Source organism: Oncorhynchus kisutch, linkage group LG20, assembly GCF_002021735.2.
Source record: "Oncorhynchus kisutch isolate 150728-3 linkage group LG20, Okis_V2, whole genome shotgun sequence".
Lineage (NCBI taxonomy): Eukaryota > Metazoa > Chordata > Actinopteri > Salmoniformes > Salmonidae > Oncorhynchus > Oncorhynchus kisutch.
The window spans coordinates 917,871-943,462 of record NC_034193.2 but is presented as its reverse complement, the minus strand read 5'-3'; positions in this window follow the sequence as shown (position 1 = coordinate 943,462).

The window sequence follows — 25,592 nt, the reverse complement described above, 5'->3', positions numbered from 1 at the left end:
ATATACACACACACACACGCAGGCATGGATTCATATATATACACACACACACACGCAGGCATGGATTCATATATACACACACACACACGCAGGCATGGATACATATATATATACACACACACACACACACACGCATGGATACATATACACACACACACACACACACACACGCAGGCATGGATACATATATACACACACACACACACGTGGGTGGCTCGTTTTGCCCAGATTGTTGTCATTCATTATTAAGAAGTCTTAAAGAGCTTCATGAATAATGGAGAGACTAAAAAGATCAGAGACACTTCTACAGGCTGGACACCAGAGGACTAATATAATGTTCTGCATCTGGACACCAGAGGACTAATATAATGTTCTGTATCTGGACACCACAGGACTAATGTAATGTTCTGTATCTGGACACCATAGGACCAATGTAATGTTCTGTATCTGGACACCACAGGACTAATGTAATGTTCTGTATCTGGACACCACAGGACTAATATAATGTTCTGTATCTCTACAGGTCTAATATAATGTTCTGTATCTCTACAGGACTAATATAATGTTCTGTATCTCTACAGGACTAATATAATGTTCTGTATCTCTACAGGACTAATATAATGTTCTGTATCTCTACAGGACTAATATAATGTCCTGTATCTCTACAGGACTAATATAATGTTCTGTATCTGGACACCACAGGACTAATATAATGTTCTGTATCTGGACACCACAGGACTAATATAATGTTCTGTATCTCTACAGGACTAATATAATGTCCTGTATCTCTACAGGACTAATATAATGTTCTGTATCTCTACAGGACTAATATAATGTTCTGTATCTCTACAGGACTAATATAATGTTCTGTATCTGGACACCACAGGACTAATATAATGTTCTGTATCTGGACACCACAGGACTAATATAATGTTCTGTATCTCTACAGGACTACTATAATGTTCTGTATCTCTACAGGACTAATATAATGTTCTGTATCTGGACACCACAGGACTAATATAATGTTCTGTATCTCTACAGGACTAATATAATGTTCTGTATCTGGACACCACAGGACTAATATAATGTTCTGTATCTCTACAGGACTAATATAATGTTCTGTATCTCTACAGGACTAATATAATGTTCTGTATCTCTACAGGACTAATATAATGTTCTGTATCTCTACAGGACTAATATAATGTTCTGTATCTGGACACCACAGGACTAATATAATGTTCTGTACCTGGACACCACAGGACTAATATAATGTTCTGTATCTCTACAGGACTAATATAATGTTCTGTATCACTACAGGACTAATATAATGTCCTGTATCTCTACAGGACTAATATAATGTTCTGTATCTCTACAGGTCTAATATAATGTCCTGTATCTCTACAGGACTAATATAATGTTCCGTATCTCTACAGGACTAATATAATGTTCTTTATCTGGACACCACAGGACTAATATAATGTTCTGTACCTGGACACCACAGGACTAATATAATGTTCCGTATCTCTACAGGACTAATATAATGTTCTGTATCTGGACACCACAGGACTAATATAATGTCCTGTATCTCTACAGGACTAATATAATGTTCTGTATCTCTACAGGACTAATATAATGTTCTGTATCTCTACAGGACTAATATAATGTTCTGTATCTGGACACCACAGGACTAATATAATGTTCTGTATCTGGACACCACAGGACTAATATAATGTTCTGTATCTCTACAGGACTAATATAATGGTCTGTATCTCTACAGGACTAATATAATGTTCTGTATCTCTACAGGACTAATATAATGTTCTGTATCTGGACACCACAGGACTAATATAATGTTCTGTATCTGGACACCACAGGACTAATATAATGTTCTGTATCTGGACACCACAGGACTAATATAATGTTCTGTATCTCTACAGGACTAATATAATGTTCTGTATCTCTACAGGACTAATATAATGTTCTGTATCTGGACACCACAGGACTAATGTAATGTTCTGTATCTGGACACCATAGGACCAATGTAATGTTCTGTATCTGGACACCACAGGACTAATGTAATGTTCTGTATCTGGACACCACAGGACTAATATAATGTTCTGTATCTCTACAGGTCTAATATAATGTTCTGTATCTCTACAGGACTAATATAATGTTCTGTATCTCTACAGGACTAATATAATGTTCTGTATCTCTACAGGACTAACATAATGTTCTGTATCTCTACAGGACTAATATAATGTTCTGTATCTCTACAGGACTAATATAATGTTCTGTATCTCTACAGGACTAATATAATGTTCTGTATCTCTACAGGACTAATATAATGTTCTGTATCTCTACAGGACTAATATAATGTTCTGTATCTGGACACCACAGGACTAATATAATGTTCTGTATCTGGACACCACAGGACTAATATAATGTTCTGTATCTCTACAGGACTAATATAATGTCCTGTATCTCTACAGGACTAATATAATGTTCTGTATCTCTACAGGACTAATATAATGTTCTGTATCTCTACAGGACTAATATAATGTTCTGTATCTGGACACCACAGGACTAATATAATGTTCTGTATCTGGACACCACAGGACTAATATAATGTTCTGTATCTCTACAGGACTACTATAATGTTCTGTATCTCTACAGGACTAATATAATGTTCTGTATCTGGACACCACAGGACTAATATAATGTTCTGTATCTCTACAGGACTAATATAATGTTCTGTATCTGGACACCACAGGACTAATATAATGTTCTGTATCTCTACAGGACTAATATAATGTTCTGTATCTCTACAGGACTAATATAATGTTCTGTATCTCTACAGGACTAATATAATGTTCTGTATCTCTACAGGACTAATATAATGTTCTGTATCTGGACACCACAGGACTAATATAATGTTCTGTACCTGGACACCACAGGACTAATATAATGTTCTGTATCTCTACAGGACTAATATAATGTTCTGTATCACTACAGGACTAATATAATGTCCTGTATCTCTACAGGACTAATATAATGTTCTGTATCTCTACAGGTCTAATATAATGTCCTGTATCTCTACAGGACTAATATAATGTTCCGTATCTCTACAGGACTAATATAATGTTCTTTATCTGGACACCACAGGACTAATATAATGTTCTGTACCTGGACACCACAGGACTAATATAATGTTCCGTATCTCTACAGGACTAATATAATGTTCTGTATCTGGACACCACAGGACTAATATAATGTCCTGTATCTCTACAGGACTAATATAATGTTCTGTATCTCTACAGGACTAATATAATGTTCTGTATCTCTACAGGACTAATATAATGTTCTGTATCTGGACACCACAGGACTAATATAATGTTCTGTATCTGGACACCACAGGACTAATATAATGTTCTGTATCTCTACAGGACTAATATAATGGTCTGTATCTCTACAGGACTAATATAATGTTCTGTATCTCTACAGGACTAATATAATGTTCTGTATCTGGACACCACAGGACTAATATAATGTTCTGTATCTGGACACCACAGGACTAATATAATGTTCTGTATCTGGACACCACAGGACTAATATAATGTTCTGTATCTCTACAGGACTAATATAATGTTCTGTATCTCTACAGGACTAATATAATGTTCTGTATCTGGACACCACAGGACTAATGTAATGTTCTGTATCTGGACACCATAGGACCAATGTAATGTTCTGTATCTGGACACCACAGGACTAATGTAATGTTCTGTATCTGGACACCACAGGACTAATATAATGTTCTGTATCTCTACAGGTCTAATATAATGTTCTGTATCTCTACAGGACTAATATAATGTTCTGTATCTCTACAGGACTAATATAATGTTCTGTATCTCTACAGGACTAACATAATGTTCTGTATCTCTACAGGACTAATATAATGTTCTGTATCTCTACAGGACTAATATAATGTTCTGTATCTCTACAGGACTAATATAATGTTCTGTATCTCTACAGGACTAATATAATGTTCTGTATCTCTACAGGACTAATATAATGTTCTGTATCTGGACACCACAGGACTAATATAATGTTCTGTATCTGGACACCACAGGACTAATATAATGTTCTGTATCTCTACAGGACTAATATAATGTCCTGTATCTCTACAGGACTAATATAATGTTCTGTATCTCTACAGGACTAATATAATGTTCTGTATCTCTACAGGACTAATATAATGTTCTGTATCTGGACACCACAGGACTAATATAATGTTCTGTATCTGGACACCACAGGACTAATATAATGTTCTGTATCTGGACACCACAGGACTAATATAATGTTCTGTATCTCTACAGGACTACTATAATGTTCTGTATCTCTACAGGACTAATATAATGTTCTGTATCTGGACACCACAGGACTAATATAATGTTCTGTATCTCTACAGGACTAACATAATGTTCTGTATCTCTACAGGACTAATATAATGTTCTGTATCTGGACACCACAGGACTAATATAATGTTCTGTATCTCTACAGGACTAATATAATGTTCTGTATCTGGACACCACAGGACTAATATAATGTTCTGTATCTCTACAGGACTAATATAATGTTCTGTATCTCTACAGGACTAATATAATGTTCTGTATCTCTACAGGACTAATATAATGTTCTGTATCTCTACAGGACTAATATAATGTTCTGTATCTGGACACCACAAGACTAATATAATGTTCTGTACCTGGACACCACAGGACTAATATAATGTTCTGTATCTCTACAGGACTAATATAATGTTCTGTATCACTACAGGACTAATATAATGTCCTGTATCTCTACAGGACTAATATAATGTTCTGTATCTCTACAGGTCTAATATAATGTCCTGTATCTCTACAGGACTAATATAATGTTCCGTATCTCTACAGGACTAATATAATGTTCTTTATCTGGACACCACAGGACTAATATAATGTTCTGTACCTGGACACCACAGGACTAATATAATGTTCCGTATCTCTACAGGACTAATATAATGTTCTGTATCTCTACAGGACTAATATAATGTTCTGTATCTGGACACCACAGGACTAATATAATGTTCTGTATCTGGACACCACAGGACTAATATAATGTTCTGTATCTCTACAGGACTAATATAATGTTCTGTATCTCTACAGGACTAATATAATGTTCTGTATCTGGACACCACAGGACTAATATAATGTTCTGTATCTCTACAGGACTAATATAATGTTCTGTATCTCTACAGGACTAATATAATGTTCTGCATCTGGACACCACAGGACTAATATAATGTTCTGTATTTTATTTTTATTTATTTATTTTACCTTTATTTAACCAGGTAGGCAAGTTGAGAACAAGTTCTCATTTACAATTGCGACCTGGCCAAGATAAAGCAAAGCAGTTCGACAGATAAAACGACACAGAGTTACACATGGAGTAAAAACAAACATACAGTCAATAATGCAGTATAAACAAGTCTATATACAATGTGAGCAAATGAGGTGAGAAGGGAGGTAAAGGCAAAAAAGGCCATGATGGCAAAGTAAGTACAATATAGCAAGTAAAATACTGGAATGGTAGTTTTGCAATGGAAGAATGTGCAAAGTAGAAATAAAAAATAATGGGGTGCAAAGCAGCAAAATAAATAAATAAATAAAAATTAAATACAGTTGGGAAAGAGGTAGTTGTTTGGGCTAAATTATAGGTGGGCTATGTACAGGTGCAGTAATCTGTGAGCTGCTCTGACAGTTGGTGCTTAAAGCTAGTGAGGGAGATAAGTGTTTCCAGTTTCAGAGATTTTTGTAGTTCGTTCCAGTCATTGGCAGCAGAGAACTGGAAGGAGAGGCGGCCAAAGAAAGAATTGGTTTTGGGGGTGACTAGAGAGATATACCTGCTGGAGCGTGTGCTACAGGTGGGAGATGCTATGGTGACCAGCGAGCTGAGATAAGGGGGGACTTTACCTAGCAGCATCTTGTAGATGACATGGAGCCAGTGGGTTTGGCGACGAGTATGAAGCGAGGGCCAGCCAACGAGAGCGTACAGGTCGCAATGGTGGGTAGTATATGGGGCTTTGGTGATAAAACGGATTGCACTGTGATAGACTGCATCCAATTTGTTGAGTAGGGTATTGGAGGCTATTTTGTAAATGACATCGCCAAAGTCGAGGATTGGTAGGATGGTCAGTTTTACAAGGGTATGTTTGGCAGCATGAGTGAAGGATGCTTTGTTGCGAAATAGGAAGCCAATTCTAGATTTAACTTTGGATTGGAGATGTTTGATATGGGTCTGGAAGGAGAGTTTACAGTCTAACCAGACACCTAAGTATTTGTAGTTGTCCACGTATTCTAAGTCAGAGCCGTCCAGAGTAGTGATGTTGGACAGGCGGGTAGGTGCAGGTAGCGATCGGTTGAAGAGCATGCATTTAGTTTTACTTGTATTTAAGAGCAATTGGAGGCCACGGAAGGAGAGTTGTATGGCATTGAAGCTTGCCTGGAGGGTTGTTAACACAGTGTCCAAAGAAGGGCCGGAAGTATACAGAATGGTGTCGTCTGCGTAGAGGTGGATCAGGGACTCACCAGCAGCAAGAGCGACCTCATTGATGTATACAGAGAAGAGAGTCGGTCCAAGAATTGAACCCTGTGGCACCCCCATAGAGACTGCCAGAGGTCCGGACAGCAGACCCTCCGATTTGACACACTGAACTCTATCAAAGAAGTAGTTGGTGAACCAGGCGAGGCAATCATTTGAGAAACCAAGGCTGTCGAGTCTGCCGATGAGGATATGGTGATTGACAGAGTCGAAAGCCTTGGCCAGATCAATGAATACGGCTGCACAGTAATGTTTCTTATCGATGGCGGTTAAGATATCGTTTAGGACCTTGAGCGTGGCTGAGGTGCACCCATGACCAGCTCTGAAACCGGATTGCATAGCAGAGAAGGTATGGTGAGATTCGAAATGGTCGGTAATCTGTTTGTTGACTTGGCTTTCGAAGACCTTAGAAAGGCACGGTAGGATAGATATAGGTCTGTAGCAGTTTGGGTCAAGAGTGTCCCCCCCTTTGAAGAGGGGGATGACCGCAGCTGCTTTCCAATCTTTGGGAATCTCAGACGACACGAAAGAGAGGTTGAACAGGCTAGTAATAGGGGTGGCAACAATTTCGGCAGATAATTTTAGAAAGAAAGGGTCCAGATTGTCTAGCCCGGCTGATTTGTAGGGGTCCAGATTTTGCAGCTCTTTCAGAACATCAGCTGAATGGATTTGGGAGAAGGAGAAATGGGGAAGGCTTGGGCGAGTTGCTGTTGGGGGTGCAGTGCTGTTGTCCGGGGTAGGAGTAGCCAGGTGGAAAGCATGGCCAGCCGTAGAAAAATGCTTATTGAAATTCTCAATTATGGTGGATTTATCAGTGGTGACAGTGTTTCCTATCTTCAGTGCAGTGGGCAGCTGGGAGGAGGTGTTCTTATTCTCCATGGACTTTACAGTGTCCCAGAACTTTTTTGAGTTAGTGTTGCAGGAAGCAAATTTCTGCTTGAAAAAGCTAGCCTTGGCTTTTCTAACTGCCTGTGTATAATGATTTCTAGCTTCCCTGAACAGCTGCATATCACGGGGGCTGTTCGATGCTAATGCAGAACGCCATAGGATGTTTTTGTGTTGGTTAAGGGCAGTCAGGTCTGGGGAGAACCAAGGGCTATATCTGTTCCTGGTTCTAAATTTCTTAAATGGGGCATGTTTATTTAAGATGGTTAGGAAGGCATTTAAAAAAAATATCCAGGCATCCTCTACTGACGGGATGAGATCAATATCCTTCCAGGATACCCCGGCCAGGTCGATTAGAAAGGCCTGCTCGCAGAAGTGTTTCAGGGAGCGTTTTACAGTGATGAGTGGAGGTCGTTTGACCGCTGACCCATTACGGATGCAGGCAATGAGGCAGTGATCGCTGAGATCTTGGTTGAAGACAGCAGAGGTGTATTTAGAGGGGAAGTTGGTTAGGATGATATCTATGAGGGTGCCCGTGTTTAAGGTTTTGGGGAGGTACCTGGTAGGTTCATTGATTATTTGTGTGAGATTGAGGGCATCAAGTTTAGATTGTAGGATGGCTGGGGTGTTAAGCATGTTCCAGTTTAGGTCGCCTAGCAGCACGAACTCTGAAGATAGATGGGGGGCAATCAGTTCACATATGGTGTCCAGAGCACAGCTGGGGGCAGAGGGTGGTCTATAGCAGGCGGCAACGGTGAGAGACTTGTTTTTAGAGAGGTGGATTTTTAAAAGTAGAAGTTCAAATTGTTTGGGTACAGACCTGGATAGTAGGACAGAACTCTGCAGGCTATCTTTGCAGTAGATTGCAACACCGCCCCCTTTGGCAGTTCTATCTTGTCTGAAAATGTTGTAGTTTGGAATTAAAATGTCTGAGTTTTTGGTGGTCTTCCTAAGCCAGGATTCAGACACAGCTAGAACATCCGGGTTGGCAGAGTGTGCTAAAGCAGTGAATAGAACAAACTTAGGGAGGAGGCTTCTAATGTTAACATGCATGAAACCAAGGCTATTACGGTTACAGAAGTCGTCAAAAGAGAGCGCCTGGGGAATAGGAGTGGAGCTAGGCACTGCAGGGCCTGGATTCACCTCTACATCGCCAGAGGAACATAGGAGGAGTAGAATAAGGGTACGGCTAAAAGCTATGAGAATTGGTCGTCTAGAACGTCTGGAACATAGAGTAAAAGGAGGTTTCTGGGGGCGATAAAATAGCATCAAGGTATAATGTACAGACAAATGTATGGTAGGATGTGAATACAGTGGAGGTAAACCTAGGTATTGAGTGATGAAGAGAGAGATATTGTCTCTAGAAACATCGTTGAAACCAGGAGATGTCATTGCATGTGTGGGTGGTGGAACTAATAGGTTGGATAAGGTATAGTGAGCAGGACTAGAGGCTCTACAGTGAAATAAGCCAATAAACACTAACCAGAACAGAAATGGACAAGACATATTGACATTAAGGAGAGGCATGCTTAGTCGAGTGATCAAAAGGGTCCGGTGAGTGGAGAGGTTGGTTGGTGATTTAGACAGCTAGCCAGGGCATCGGTAGCAAGCTAGCATAGGATGGAGGTCTGTTGTTAGCCACCTCCTGCGCTCCGTCAGTAGATTAGTGGGGTTCCGTGTGGTAGAGGGGATCAATCCAAATCACACAACAACAACAAAAATAAAAACAATAGATATAGTTATAGAGGCCCAAGAACAAAACATAATAATAATAATAAAAAAATAATAAAAAATAAAATAAAATAAAAAATAAAACAAATTGTCCGATTGTCTATTCAGATAGCAGCCGGTAAGACAGCTAACGGTTAGCAGGCCGCAGATGGGCGTTCAGGTAACGTCGCGACGGAGGAGCCAGCCGAATAACTCCTTCGGGTAGATAACGTCGGCAGTCCAGCTGTGAAGGCCCGGTGGGGATCCGTGAAGGCAGCAAAACGGGTCCGGATAGGCGACCGCAGCCCAGGTGCGATTGATGGAACTCAGGAGTGATTGACGGAGCCCGCTAGCTCCGGAACAATTGATGTTTGCTCCGGAATCGACGAAGGCCGACAGTCACACGGATAGCAGCTAGCTAGCTGTGAGATCCGGGCATGAATGTCCAGAGAGCAGTCGAAATCCAGGGACATGGAGAGAAAAATTGGTCCGGTATGCTCCGCTCCGAGCCGCGCTGCGCCGTACAGAACTGGCGATAGACTTTCGAGCCAAAGGATAGCCGATGACCACAAACCGTGGTTAGCTGAACACCAACGACTTGCCAGTAAAGGAGCCAACTAGCTTCTGAACTAGCTTCTGGATTAGCTTCTGGCTAGTTTCAGGCCAGCCTCCTGGAGTTTCTGGCTAGCTTCTTGGAGGATTACAGATCTGAGGTAAATAATACTTTTTTCTAAATATACATTGGTGAGGCGGGTTGCAGGAGAGTGTTTTGAAGATGAGTTGATGGAAAAAAAAAAAAAAATGTATGTGAAAAAGTTGTAAATATATATATATACAGGACACGACAAGACGAGGACAAAAGACGTCTGAACTGCTATGCCACCTCGGAGCAAGTACACCTCGGAGTATCTCTACAGGACTAATATAATGTTCTGTATCTCTACAGGACTAATATAATGTTCTGTATCTGGACACCACAGGACTAATATAATGTTCTGTACCTGGACACCACAGGACTAATATAATGTTCTGTATCTCTACAGGACTAATATAATGTTCTGTATCACTACAGGACTAATATAATGTCCTGTATCTCTACAGGACTAATATAATGTTCTGTATCTCTACAGGTCTAATATAATGTCCTGTATCTCTACAGGACTAATATAATGTTCTTTATCTGGACACCACAGGACTAATATAATGTTCTGTACCTGGACACCACAGGACTAATATAATGTTCCGTATCTCTACAGGACTAATATAATGTTCTGTATCTGGACACCACAGGACTAATATAATATCCTGTATCTCTACAGGACTAATATAATGTTCTGTATCTCTACAGGACTAATATAATGTTCTGTATCTCTACAGGACTAATATAATGTTCTGTATCTCTACAGGACTAATATAATGTTCTGTATCTCTACAGGACTAATATAATGTTCTGTATCTCTACAGGACTAATATAATGTTCTGTATCTCTACAGGACTAATATAATGTCCTGTATCTCTACAGGTCTAATATAATGTCCTGTATCTCTACAGGACTAATATAATGTTCTGTATCTGGACACCACAGGACTAATATAATGTTCTGTACCTGGACACCACAGGACTAATATAATGTTCTGTATCTCTACAGGACTAATATAATGTTCTGTATCACTACAGGACTAATATAATGTCCTGTATCTCTACAGGTCTAATATAATGTCCTGTATCTCTACAGGACTAATATAATGTCCTGTATCTCTACAGGTGCCGTCAAATGTAAAGATGACATCATGTATCTGTAAGTTTAGGAACGGACACGATTAAGTAAAAATATGTAATTTCAGGTCCTTCAACAAAAGCTGGAAAGGTTTATATTGATGACAATGTAAAGATGATGTTCAATATAATGTTGACAATCTGTAAATTCTGTACATTTATGGACCTTAACAAAAATATGTCTCTAAAGTGTAGTATCCATCCATTAATCTGTCTCCCTCATTCCCTTTCTCGACAGACGCCTCTCCATCCTCATCCGTCCCCATGATAGGTTGAAGGATTACAGCCCGAGAGGAAGAGTGGTTTGGCCTTTTGGTCACCATGGTTACGCCATCTCAGACAATACGCTGATTCAAGCACAGTGGACTGTTTTTCTGTTCCATTTACTAAATCGGTATCTGAGTACTCTGTAAAAAACATGCCCTTGTCCTACAGTATGTCCAAATGTTTTAGATACACATGTAGACAGAGAACTGCCACTGGGGTCTGGGGCTGGACTGCCACTGGGCTCTGGGGCTGGACTGCCACTGGGCTCTGGGGCTGGACTGCCACTGGGCTCTGGGGCTGGACTGCGTCTGGGCTATGGGGCTATGGGGCTGGACTGCATCTGGGGTCTGGGGCTGGACTGCGTCTGGGGTCTGGGGCTGGACTGCATCTGGGGTCTGGGGCTGGACTGCCACTGGGCTATGGGGCTGGACTGCATCTGGGGTCTGGGGCTGGACTGCCACTGGGCTATGGGGCTGGACTGCGTCTGGGGTCTGGGGCTGGACTGCGTCTGGGGTCTGGGGCTGGACTGCGTCTGGGGTCTGGGGCTGGACTGCATCTGGGGTCTGGGGCTGGACTGCCACTGGGCTATGGGGCTGGACTGCGTCTGGGGTCTGGGGCTGGACTGCGTCTGGGGTCTGGGGCTGGACTGCATCTGGGGTCTGGGGCTGGACTGCATCTGGGGTCTGGGGCTGGACTGCATCTGGGGTCTGGGGCTGGACTGCCACTGGGCTATGGGGCTGGACTGCGTCTGGGGTCTGAGTCCATTTCCGTCACTCTCTATATCTGTATTTGTGTCTGTGTCTTTCCCCGGCTCCTTTGGGAAGATTTATTTCTAGAACCAAATAATCTTGTTGATAATTTGGGACAGGTAGATAGTGGGAATAGTCTTGCCAGGCCCCGTGCAGGGAATGAGCCCTGACATACATACAGAACAAGGTTTCTCCTGCTAGACTCAACATTGAAATATTACCTTCCCCTCTCTTTTAATAAACTCTGTGTATAGGAGCCAAGAGACGGAGAGAAAAAAATGCATAGTAATATTTTCTTTCCAATCAGCTTCCTCATTACGAAGGGAAATTAATCCTCATTACGAAGGGAAATGAATCCTCATTACGAAGGGAAATTAATCCTCGTTACGAAGGCAAATTAATCCTCATTACGAAGGGAAATTAATCCTCATTACGAAGGGAAATTAATCCTCGTTACGAAGGGAAATTAATCCTCATTATGAAGGGAAATTAATTCTCATTACGAAGGGAAATGAATCCTCATTACGAAGGGAAAATAATCCTCATTACGAAGGGAAATTAATCCTTGTTACGAAGGGAAATTAATCCCCATTACAAAAGGAAATGAATCCTCGTTACGAAGGGAAATTAATCCACATTACGAAGGGAAATGAATCCTCGTTACGAAGGGAAATGAATCCTCGTTACGAAGGGAAATTAATCCTCATTACGAAGGAAAATTAATTCTCGTTACGAAGGGAAATTAATCCTCATTACGAAGGGAAATTATTCCTCATTACGAAGGGAAATTAATCCTCACTATGAAGGGAAATTAATCCTTGTTACGAAGGTATATGAATCCTCATTACGAGGGAAATGTATCCTCATTACGAAGATGTAAAGTCTGCTTCCAACTCGCAAATACATAGATCCCCTGAACGCAGCTCACTCTCCAGATCCCAATCACCTGAATTCTAATTCTACCCATCATTATCACACACTATTTAGTTCAGTTATTGTTTGTTTTGTGGCACAGGTCTTTCAGAGCTCTGATTTCTCCGTGCTTTACTGCTGTGTATGATTGTTTTTGCCTGCCTCACTAACGATGCCTTTTGCCTATTCCCTGCCTGTACTTTAGCCGGATTTCCTGTTATCAACCTATTGCCTGATCTCCCGGAAGACAATACTAGCCTTTTCCATGCCTGTACTGTTGCCTTTTTGGACCCCTTGTGTATGACTTTCTGCCTGCCCCTGAACCCAGCTACCTGCCTCCTCCTGTGGTCCTTTATAAATAAACACCTGCTGTGCCCTGTGCTTGAAGCCAGCTTTCTGTCTCCGTGTTCTTTACAGAAGGGAAATGAGTCCTCATTACAAAGGGAAATGAATGCACGTTGCGAAGGGAAATAAGTCGCAAATAGAATCGTATTTCCAACATAGGGCCCTGGTTAAGGGCAGTGCACTATATATGGAATAGGGTGCTATGGCCCTGGTCAAGGGCAGTGCACTATATATGGAATAGCGGGCCATGTAATCAGCAACAGCAGATTCGTTATGAAAATGACACGTCTCTATTTAGAGGGCTCAGGTCAATAGTAGTGGCACAGCATCTGTCTCTTTGCCCTAATCTCAACACACGGGGATCCAAACATTTCTCCACAAAACGAGAGAGAGAGAGAACTCTGAGAGAGAGAAAAATAAAATACCAGAGAGAGAGAGAGAGAGAGAGAGAGAGAGAGAGAGAGGTTAGACTTTCACTTAGCTCACACTGTTCTGTCATCTCCACTGTGAGAGAGAGAGGAGGCCTGTCACAGATTTGGTGACTCTGTGGCCTGAAGATGAGACCAAGTTCTTTAAATCTCCAACTTTAGCCCTCTCTCTAACCATCTTTTTGGTTTCAAACTTCTAAATTGTTGCCATAATAGCGTTAAATTGTATATTTGCTGTTTTCACCTCTTCTTTTTTTACCCATTGCCTGATTTATGAAGGTCAACAACCATTTGTCTCTTTTCATTTGTGAGTTCCTTGCCTTTTCCCATGGTGATGGATGACAAAGGGATTTTACAGGCGTGTTGCTTCATTTTTATGCTACAGTGAAACAGGAAGCAGTGGAACAGGAAGCCATGGAAGGTGAACAATAGGGTTCCTTAACGCTGAAATTAACTTAATGTAGATTCAATTTACATCGTTTTATTTATAAGAATCTTTAAGGGTGCCAATAATTGAAATATTTTAAGAGAAAAACATATGATATCTCTTTCTCTGAGCAACACACACGGTACAGTAAGAGGTAAAGGATATGAGTGAGTGCCGGGTCTTTGTTCTGTATGGCTGTCTGGAGGTCATCCTCCAGAATCAACAGCCTATCACTGATCTCCTCACACTGGTCTGTCAACTCTATAATCAGGTCTGCTGTTAGCCCTGCTGCTTCACTGCACTGGTCCTGGAGAGTAGAGGAGAAAGGAGTGAGCAAAAGGGATGAGAGAGAGAGAGAGACAGAGAACGAGAGAGAGAGAGAGAACGAGAGAGAACGAGAGAGAGAGAGAGAGGTGGGGGGGATGAGAGAACAGGTTTGTCTGTCACTAATCAGTACTGTCTCACTGACTGTGTCCTGGAGGAAAGGAACAAACAAATGAAGGTTGTGTGTGTGAGCGTGCATGTCTGCATGCCTGCATGTGTTATGTCTAGACAAGGCAGGTGTGTGGAGAGAGTACATGGCAGCCAGGCAGGGAGAGGAGAGGAGTGAAGGAGATGGGAAGGGAGGGAGGGGAGATAAGAGTGGAAGAGGGGGAGAGAGGGAGGTAAAATAAGAAGGGAGGGAGGGAGGGAGATATGAGGGAAGAGGAGAAGAGAGAGAGGGAGGGAGGGAATAGTGGAGACATTAGAAGTGGAAGGGTAATATGCTGTGTTGTGTCCGCGAGCGTTGCTGACCACACCAACCGTTTTGCGTCGGCGAGCGTTGCTGACCACAACACCCGTGTTGCGTCGGCGACCGTTGTAAAATAAATGTACACATAAATGTAATCCAAACTGCTTGCGCACGTCAAAGAGTGTCTGCGCTAATTTAGAACTTGGTTCTATTCTTGACACTTGAAGCTCTGCAAGTGCTGCCTCTCCCATCTCTTCATTGATCTTCAGGTCCTGCCTCTTCCATCGCCTCATTGGTCTTCAGGTCCTGCCTCTCCCATCTCCTCATTGGTCTTCAGGTCCTGCCTCTCCCATCTCCTCATTGGTCTTCAGGTCCTGCCTCTCCCATCTCCTCATTGGTTTTCAGGATCATATACCCACGTGGGTGATTAACTTCACTAGTGTAGGGGGCAGCATTCGGCATTTTGAATTAAAAGTGTGCCCAAATTAAACTGCCTGCTGCTCAGGCCCAGAAGATAGGATATGCATATAATTAGTGGATTTGAATAGAAAACACTGTAAAGTTTCCAAAACTGTTAAAATGATGTCTGTGAGTATAACAGAACTGATATGGCAGGCGAAAACCAGAGGACAATCCCACCAGGAAGTACTATTATTTTGAAAAGCTGTTTTTCCATTGAAAGCCTATCCACCATACAAAGACTTAGGACCTAGTTCGTGGTCTCTGTGGCTTTCTCTACATGTGGCCAGTCTGTAGGCATTGTTTCAGGATTTAGATTTTCTGACAAATGAGGGAGATACAGCACTTTCAACTCCAGCGTGTTATTGGGAGTGCGCCTTTCTTGTTTCTCTTTTTCTATTGACAAACCTTTTGTCCGGTTGAAATATTTTTTATTATTTATGACAAAAACAACATGAGGCTTGATTTTAAACATCGTTTCTACGAACCTTTATTGTACTTTTTAAAAACTTTTCATCTGGACTTCTGAATTCGGATTACTGGACAAAATGCACCAACAAAACTGAGGTATTTGGACATAAAGATGAACTTTATCGAACAAAACGAACATTTGTTGTCTAACATGGAGACCTGGGAGTGCCACCAGATGAAGATCATCAAAGGTAAGTGATTAATTTTCATGCTATTTCTGACTTCTATGAACAGTCCTTGGTTGGAAAATGGCTGTATGGGTTTCTGTGGCTAGGAGCTGACCTAACATAATCGCAAAGCGTGCTTTCGCCGTAAAGCCTTTTTGAAATATGAAACAGCGGTTGCATTAAGGAGAGGTTTATCTGTATTCTTATGTTTAACACTTGTATCTTTTATCAATGTTTATGATGAGTATTTCTGTAATTTGATGTTGATGCTCTCTGCACTTTCACCGGGTGTTTGTTTGAGACAATGTATTTCTGAACATAACACACCAATTTCAAATGAGGTTTTTGGACATAAAGATGAACTTTATCGAACAAAACATACGTTTATGAGTGCCATCTGTGAGTGCCATCTGATGAAGATCATTAAAGGTTAGTTATTAATTTAATCGCTATTTCTGACTTTTGTGAGCCCCCTCCTTGGCTGGAAAATGGCTGTATGGTTTTCTGTGACTAGGTGCTGACCTAACATAATCGCTTGGTGTGCTTTCGCTGTGAAGCCTATTTGAAATCGGACACTGTGGCTGGATTTACAAGAAGTTTATCTTTAAAATGGTTTAAAATACTTGTTTGTTTGAGGAATTTTAATTATGGGATTTCTGTTGTTTTGAATTTGGCGCCCTGCAGTTTCACTGGCTGTTTTCGAGGTGGGACGGTAGATGAACTGAGGTCCACACTCCATTCCAGTTGGTTGCCAACCGCCATATATAGTCCACAGAACAAGGAGAAGACTGAAGGCGGAGAGATTACTAGAAACTAACTAGTTCATTGTTGGAATAGAGAACACAGGATTTATAGGTACAAATTTGACAGAAATCCAGAAAAAATTGCATTTCAGGTAAAACAATAACCCAATGTTTATATCCCACAACAAATTAGCTAGCAACAGGAAGTTAGCTGTAATGATGTACGCTGAGAGTCATAAAACAAGAAATAGAAACAACCCACTGACATGAAATCAGAGTCAATAACACCTGAGGAAAGAACCAAGGGGAGGGACAGATATAGGGAAGATAATCAAGGAGGTGATGGAGTCCAGGTGAGTGACAGATAGAGGGAAGATAATCAAGGAAGTGATGCAGTCCAGCTGAGTGTCAAGAGGCACTGATGCACGTGACAATGGTGGCAGGTGTGCGCAATAATCAGCAGCCCAAAGAGCGTGGGAGCCCGATGAGCCAGCTGAGGCATGGGAGTCAGACGAGCCGGCTGAGGCGTGGGAGCCCGACGAGCCGGCTGAGGCATGGGAGTCAGACGAGCCGGCTGAGGCGTGGGAGCCCGACGAGCCGGCTGAGGCATGGGAGCCCGACGAGCAGGCGTGGGTATCGGACAAGCCAGTCGAGGCGTGGGAGTCGGACCAGCCGGCTGAGGCGTGGGAGCCCGACGAGCCGTCTGAGGCGTGGGAGCCCGACGAGCCGGTTGAGGCGTGGGAGTGAGACGAGCCATAGAAACAAAGACTCTCTGATGCTTCCCTTAGGTGAGGCGTTATTCTGTAATTATATAATTTAATTTATGTTAACACTATCTGTTTCTGGCTGTAACGATGTACTCTGAGTCGGAAAGCAAGTTGAGGGAGTGAATACATTTAATAAATGAACGAACAAAACAAGAAACAGGGAAGGAACCAAAGGGAGTGACATATATAGGGAAGGAACCAAAGGGAGAGACATATATAGAGAAGGAACCAAAGGGAGTGGCATATATAGGGAAGGAACCAAAGGGAGTAACATAAATAGAGAAGGAACCAAAGGGAGTGACATATATAGGGAAGGAACCAAAGGGAGTGGCATATATAGGGAAGGAACCAAAGGGAGTAACATAAATAGAGAAGGAACCAAAGGGAGTGACATATATAGGGATGGAACCAAAGGGAGAGACATATATAGATAGGGATGGAACCAAAGGGAGTGAAATAAATAGGGAAGAAACCAAAGGGAGTGACATATATAGGGAAGGAACCAAAGGGAGTGACATCAATAGGGAAGGAACCAAAGGGAGTGACATCAATAGGGAAGGAACCAAAGGGAGTGACATATATAGGGAAGAAACCAAAGGGAGTGACATATAGGGAAGGAACCAAAGGGAGTGACATCAATAGGGAAGGAACCAAAGGGAGTGACATATATAGGGAAGGAACCAAAGGGAGTGGCATATATAGGGAAGGAACCAAAGGGAGTAACATAAATAGAGAAGGAACCAAAGGGAGTGACATATATAGGGATGGAACCAAAGGGAGAGACATATATAGGGAAGGAACCAAAGGGAGAGACATATATAGGGAAGGAACCAAAGGGAGGGACATATATAGGGAAGGAACCAAAGGGAGTGACATCAATAGGGAAGGAACCAAAGGGAGTGACATATATAGGGAAGAAACCAAAGGGAGTGACATATATAGGGAAGAAACCAAAGGGAGTGACATATATAGGGAAGAAACCAAAGGGAGTGACATATATAGGGAAGGAACCAAAGGGAGTGACATCAATAGGGAAGGAACCAAAGGGAGTGACATATATAGGGAAGGAACCAAAGGGAGTGGCATATATAGGGAAGGAACCAAAGGGAGTAACATAAATAGAGAAGGAACCAAAGGGAGTGACATATATAGGGATGGAACCAAAGGGAGAGACATATATAGGGAAGGAACCAAAGGGAGAGACATATATAGGGAAGGAACCAAAGGGAGGGACATATATAGGGAAGGAACCAAAGGGAGTGACATCAATAGGGAAGGAACCAAAGGGAGTGACATATATAGGGAAGAAACCAAAGGGAGTGACATATATAGGGAAGAAACCAAAGGGAGTGACATATATAGGGAAGAAACCAAAGGGAGTGACATATATAGGGAAGGAACCAAAGGGAGTGACATCAATAGGGAAGGAACCAAAGGGAGTGACATATATAGGGAAGGAACCAAAGGGAGTGGCATATATAGGGAAGGAACCAAAGGGAGTAACATAAATAGAGAAGGAACCAAAGGGAGTGACATATATAGGGATGGAACCAAAGGGAGTGACATATATAGGGATGGAACCAAAGGGGGAGACATATATAGGGAAGGAACCAAAGGGAGAGACATATATAGGGATGGAACCAAAGGGAGGGACATATATAGGGAAGGAACCAAAGGGAGTGACATATATAGGGAAGGAACCAAAGGGAGGGGCATATATAGGGATGGAACCAAAGGGAGTGACATATATAGGGAAGGAACCAAAGGGGGTGACATATATAGGGAAGGAACCAAAGGGAGTGACATATATAGGGAAGGAACCAAAGGGAGTGACATATATAGGGAAGGAACCAAAGGGAGGGACATATATAGGGATGGAACCAAAGGGAGTGACATATATAGGGAAGGAACCAAAGGGAGTGGCATATATAGGGAAGGAACCAAAGGGAGTGACATATATAGGGAAGGAACCAAAGGGAGTGACATATATAGGGAAGGAACCAAAGGGAGTGACATATATAGGGAAGGAACCAAAGGGAGTGACATATATAGGGAAGGAACCAAAGGGAGTGACATATATAGGGAAGGAACCAAAGGGAGGGACATATATAGGGATGGAACCAAAGGGAGTGACATATATAGGGAAGGAACCAAAGGGAGTGGCATATATAGGGAAGGAACCAAAGGGAGTGACATATATAGGGCAGGTAATCAAGGAGGTGATGGAGTCCAGGTGAGTGTCAATAAGTGCTGGTGCGCGTGACGATGGTGACAGGTGTGTGTAATAATCAACTGTCTGGTGACCTAGAGGCCAGAGAAGGAGTATTAGTGACACTTGCTAAATAAATCTCCATGAATGTTTCATGTGTTTTCGACCGATCCCTAGATGAATATAGTCGGTTCAGAGATTGTTTTGATATTTCAACCTGCGTGTCCTGATCCCGTTTTGTACAGATGGACTAAATCAACATGGCAGCTAGCTGCAAGTCCCGCCTCACCCAGAAATGAATTGGTTCTCACAATGAGCATACTTCCCATACTTCCTGTAAACAACAGCCAACATGGGTGCTTGAAAGATGGTTGGGGAGAGATTTATCGTGGAAGTAGAGAAGTACATACTTTTATATGACCAGTCTGCCAAATTCTACAAGGATCCAGTGAAAGAAGACGTGGTCTGGAGAGATGTGGTCTGGACAGATGTGGTCTGGAGAGATGTGGTCTGGACAGATGTGGTCTGGACAGATGTGGTCTGGACAGATGCTGTCTGGAGAGATGTGGTCTGGAGAGATGTAGTCTGGAGAGATGTAGTCTGGAGAGATGTGGTCTGGAGAGATGTGGTCTGGAGAGATGCGGTCTGGAGAGATGTGGTCTGGACAGATGAGGTCTGGAGAGATGTAGTCTGGAGAGATGTGGTCTGGAGAGATGCTGTCTGGAGAGATGCTGTCTGGACAGATGCGGTCTGGAGAGATGTGGTCTGGAGAGATGTGGTCTGGAGAGATGCGGTCTGGAGAGATGCGGTCTGGAGAGATGCGGTCTGGAGAGATGCGGTCTGGAGAGAGAAGACCAGGTGAAGTATAACAACCCGATGTTCATCCCCTGGTACCTGGTATGAAGCTCACTAGCTAGCTGGCAAGCTGAATGTGAATGGCATGTGTGCTGTATGCTTTTTTTAATATTCAGAAACCCTCCAAAGCCAAGATTCATGTGAGAAAATTTGACAGAAAATTACTAGTATTTCCATTTTTCAAATGTTATTTTGTTGATTGTTGAAAGTGCTGTTTTATTTGTTCCACTACATGGCCAAAAGTATGTGGACACCTGCTCTTCAAACATCTCATACCAAAATCATGGGTATTATATATGGCGTCCATCCCCCCTTTGCTGCTACAACAGCCTCCACTCTTCTGGGAAGGCTTTCCACTAGATGTTGGAACATTGCTGCTATAACAGCCTCCACTCTTCTGGGAAGGCTTTCCACTAGATGTAGGAACATTGCTGCTATAACAGCCACCACTCTTCTGGGAAGACTTTGCACTAGATGTTGGAACATTTCTGCTATAAACTGTTGCCACAAATTTGGAGCACAGAATCATCTAGAATGTCATTGTATGCTATAGCCTTAAGATTTCCTTTCTCTGGAACGAAGGGGCCGAACCATGAAAAACAGACCCAGACCATTATTCCGCCACCTAACTTTACAGTTGGCACTATGCATTTGGGCAGGTAGCATTCTCCTGGCATCCACCAAACCCAGATTTGTCCGTCAGACTGCCAGATGATGGAGTGCAATTCATCACACCAGAGAACGTGTTTCCACTGCTCCAGAGTCCAATGGTGGCAAGCTTTACACCACTCAAGCAGACGCTTGGCATTGCGCATGGTGATCTTAGGTTTGTATGCAGCTGCTCGGCCATGGAAAACCATTTCATGAAGATCCCGATGAACAGTTATTGTGGTGATGTTGCTTCCAGAGGCAGTTAGGAACTGTAGTGAGTGTTGCAACCGAGGACAGACAATTTATACAAGCTACACGCTTCAGCACTCGGCAGTCCCGTTCTGTGAGCTTGTGTGGCTTACCACATCGCGGCTGAGCCGTTGTTGCTCGAAAGGTGGCATCCTATGATTGTACCACATTGAAAGTCTCTGATCTCTTCAGTAAGGCCATTCTACTGTGCACATACTTTTGTATATATAGTGTATTTTTTGTTGTTGTTGTTGAATTTTCGTTATTGGATTAAAGAGACTCGACTGGAAAAACAGCTGCCAGTTTGTTTTATATTGTAAATATGTTCCCAAATATGGCCATGCTTAACAGAGAGACATTTGTTCCCAAATATGGCCATGCTTAACAGAGAGACATTTGTTCCCAAATATGGCCATGCTTAACAGAGAGACATATGTGCCCAAATATGGCCATGCTTAACAGAGAGACATTTGTTCCCAAATATGGCCATGCTTAACAGAGAGACATATGTTCCCAAATATGGCCATGCTTAACAGAGAGACATATGTGCCCAAATATGGCCATGCTTAACAGAGAGACATTTGTTCCCAAATATGGCCATGCTTAACAGAGAGACATTTGTTCCCAAATATGGCCATGCTTAACAGAGAGACATATGTGCCCAAATATGGCCATGCTTAACAGAGAGACATATGTGCCCAAATATGGCCATGCTTAACAGAGAGACATATGTGCCCAAATATGGCCATGCTTAATAGAGAGACATATGTGCCCAAATATGGCCATGCTTAACAGAGAGACATATGTGCCCAAATATGGCCATGCTTACCAGAGAGACATATGTGCCCAAATATGGCCATGCTTAACAGAGAGACATATGTGCCCAAATATGGCCATGCTTAACAGAGAGACATATGTTCCCAAATATGGCCATGCTTAACAGAGAGACATATGTGCCCAAATATGGCCATGCTTAACAGAGAGACATTTGTTCCCAAATATGGCCATGCTTAACAGAGAGACATTTGTTCCCAAATATGGCCATGCTTAACAGAGAGACATATGTGCCCAAATATGGCCATGCTTAACAGAGAGACATATGTGCCCAAATATGGCCATGCTTACCAGAGAGACATATGTGCCCAAATATGGCCATGCTTAACAGAGAGACATATGTGCCCAAATATGGCCATGCTTAACAGAGAGACATATGTGCCCAAATATGGCCATGCTTACCAGAGAGACATATGTGCCCAAATATGGCCATGCTTACCAGAGAGACATATGTGCCCAAATATGGCCATGCTTACCAGAGAGACATATGTGCCCAAATATGGCCATGCTTACCAGAGAGACATATGTTCCCAAATATGGCCATGCTTACCAGAGAGACATATGTGCCCAAATATGGCCATGCTTACCAGAGAGACATATGTGCCCAAATATGGCCATGCTTACCAGAGAGACATTTGTTCCCAAATATGGCCATGCTTACCAGAGAGACATATGTGCCCAAATATGGCCATGCTTACCAGAGAGACATTTGTTCCCAAATATGGCCATGCTTACCAGAGAGACATTTGTTCCCAAATATGGCCATGCTTACCAGAGAGACATATGTGCCCAAATATGGCCATGCTTACCAGAGAGACATTTGTGCCCAAATATGGCCATGCTTACCAGAGAGACATATGTGCCCAAATATGGCCATGCTTACCAGAGAGACATATGTGCCCAAATATGGCCATGCTTACCAGAGAGACATTTGTTCCCAAATATGGCCATGCTTACCAGAGAGACATATGTGCCCAAATATGGCCATGCTTACCAGAGAGACATATGTGCCCAAATATGGCCATGCTTACCAGAGAGACATTTGTTCCCAAATATGGCCATGCTTACCAGAGAGACATATGTGCCCAAATATGGCCATGCTTACCAGAGAGACATTTGTTCCCAAATATGGCCATGCTTACCAGAGAGACATTTGTTCCCAAATATGGCCATGCTTACCAGAGAGACATATGTGCCCAAATATGGCCATGCTTACCAGAGAGACATTTGTGCCCAAATATGGCCATGCTTACCAGAGAGACATATGTGCCCAAATATGGCCATGCTTACCAGAGAGACATATGTGCCCAAATATGGCCATGCTTAACAGAGAGACATTTGTTCCCAAATATGGCCATGCTTACCAGAGAGACATTTGTTCCCAAATATGGCCATGCTTACCAGAGAGACATATGTGCCCAAATATGGCCATGCTTACCAGAGAGACATTTGTGCCCAAATATGGCCATGCTTACCAGAGAGACATATGTGCCCAAATATGGCCATGCTTACCAGAGAGACATATGTGCCCAAATATGGCCATGCTTACCAGAGAGACATATGTGCCCAAATATGGCCATGCTTAACAGAGAGACATATGTGCCCAAATATGGCCATGCTTAACAGAGAGACATATGTGCCCAAATATGGCCATGCTTACCAGAGAGACATTTGTGCCCAAATATGGCCATGCTTACCAGAGAGACATATGTGCCCAAATATGGCCATGCTTACCAGAGAGACATTTGTGCCCAAATATGGCCATGCTTACCAGAGAGACATATGTGCCCAAATATGGCCATGCTTACCAGAGAGACATATGTGCCCAAATATGGCCATGCTTACCAGAGAGACATATGTGCCCAAATATGGCCATGCTTAACAGAGAGACATATGTGCCCAAATATGGCCATGCTTAACAGAGAGACATATGTGCCCAAATATGGCCATGCTTACCAGAGAGACATATGTTCCCAAATATGGCCATGCTTACCAGAGAGACATTTGTTCCCAAATATGGCCATGCTTAACAGAGAGACATTTGTTCCCAAATATGGCCATGCTTAACAGAGAGACATATGTGCCCAAATATGGCCATGCTTAACAGAGAGACATTTGTTCCCAAATATGGCCATGCTTACCAGAGAGACATTTGTTCCCAAATATGGCCATGCTTAACAGAGAGACATTTGTTCCCAAATATGGCCATGCTTAACAGAGAGACATATGTTCCCAAATATGGCCATGCTTACCAGAGAGACATATGTGCCCAAATATGGCCATGCTTAACAGAGAGACATTTGTTCCCAAATATGGCCATGCTTAACAGAGAGACATATGTTCCCAAATATGGCCATGCTTACCAGAGAGACATATGTGCCCAAATATGGCCATGCTTACCAGAGAGACATTTGTTCCCAAATATGGCCATGCTTAACAGAGAGACATTTGTTCCCAAATATGGCCATGCTTAACAGAGAGACATATGTTCCCAAATATGGCCATGCTTACCAGAGAGACATATGTGCCCAAATATGGCCATGCTTAACAGAGAGACATTTGTTCCCAAATATGGCCATGCTTACCAGAGAGACATATGTACCCAAATATGGCCATGCTTAACAGAGAGACATATGTTCCCAAATATGGCCATGCTTAACAGAGAGACATTTGTTCCCAAATATGGCCATGCTTACCAGAGAGACATATGTTCCCAAATATGGCCATGCTTACCAGAGAGACATATGTGCCCAAATATGGCCATGCTTAACAGAGAGACATTTGTTCCCAAATATGGCCATGCTTACCAGAGAGACATATGTTCCCAAATATGGCCATGCTTAACAGAGAGACATATGTTCCCAAATATGGCCATGCTTACCAGAGAGACATATGTTCCCAAATATGGCCATGCTTAACAGAGAGACATTTGTTCCCAAATATGGCCATGCTTAACAGAGAGACATTTGTTCCCAAATATGGCCATGCTTACCAGAGAGACATTTGTTCCCAAATATGGCCATGCTTACCAGAGAGACATTTGTTCCCAAATATGGCCATGCTTAACAGAGAGACATTTGTTCCCAAATATGGCCATGCTTACCAGAGAGACATTTGTTCCCAAATATGGCCATGCTTACCAGAGAGACATTTGTTCCCAAATATGGCCATGCTTACCAGAGAGACATTTGTTCCCAAATATGGCCATGCTTACCAGAGAGACATTTGTTCCCAAATATGGCCATGCTTACCAGAGAGACATTTGTTCCCAAATATGGCCATGCTTACCAGAGAGACATTTGTTCCCAAATATGGCCAT